The sequence below is a fragment of the Sinocyclocheilus rhinocerous genome, unplaced genomic scaffold (genome assembly GCF_001515625.1).
Source record: "Sinocyclocheilus rhinocerous isolate Xijiao unplaced genomic scaffold, SAMN03320098_v1.1 scaffold721, whole genome shotgun sequence".
Taxonomy (NCBI): Eukaryota; Metazoa; Chordata; class Actinopteri; order Cypriniformes; family Cyprinidae; genus Sinocyclocheilus; species Sinocyclocheilus rhinocerous.
In genome coordinates this window covers 413443-414225 of record NW_015656165.1, presented here as the reverse complement: position 1 = coordinate 414225, position 783 = coordinate 413443, and the positions used below count along the sequence as shown (strand labels likewise).

At 38.8% G+C, this 783-nt stretch overlaps 1 protein-coding gene across 1 annotated transcript in view; it reads left to right on the top strand.

Moving 5' to 3' along the window:
• vps8 (VPS8 subunit of CORVET complex) overlaps window positions 1-783 on the top strand; it is a 122132-nt gene that overhangs the window by 26145 nt on the left and 95204 nt on the right. The window lies entirely within an intron of this gene.

Below are 783 nucleotides of genomic sequence, written 5' to 3'. Positions count from 1 at the left end.
TTGCCAAACAACTTTACTTTTAACCTTCGGGTTACAAGTCCGACTCTCTAACCATTAGGCCATGACCGCCAATTTTGAAACACGAATTTTGAAAGCCTTAATACAACTGCCAGAAGTAAACAGTTAAAGTTAGGCTAGAAACTGACTACACCACCTTCTCATGACTTTAACATCACCATCACTAAGTCACTGACAACTCTTTCTATCATTATTTCAAATCTACAAGTTAAAAACTATTCCAACTAAAACTTTGCAAGCTGCAAGTACAAACACAATGAAGCTGTAAAAGCAGACTCGTGACTCCTGTTGGGTGTGATGACGTTTAACGTTCTCACCCAACCTCTGTAGTCCATATTAAAGACACAATATGTAAGTTTTTTTTATTAAAATATCCAAAAACCACTAGAACAGTGTTATATATTTTGCTGACTTGTGTACTTACATTATCCCAAATGTTTCGAAGAATGTTTAAATCCAGAGAAATAAGCAATTTTAACTAGTGACATGGACCGTGTCCATAGTGTCATTGTGTCGCCTGCCAATGACGTCATAACCCCTCGATTTCCGAACTTTCGACTTTCGAAACACCAAAGATGCTTTAATATGTTGTGGGTTTTAATAGACCGGTGACGACCGCACAGAGTAGCATTATAACAGAACTCTCAAATGTATCTAGTATGATAAAACAGCGCTGTTTTTTTTCCCCACATACGCACGACCGGAAGGAGAGGAAGCGGTCGACTGTTGCATAATAAAAGCTCCGCTGCTTTCGAGCCATGTGTC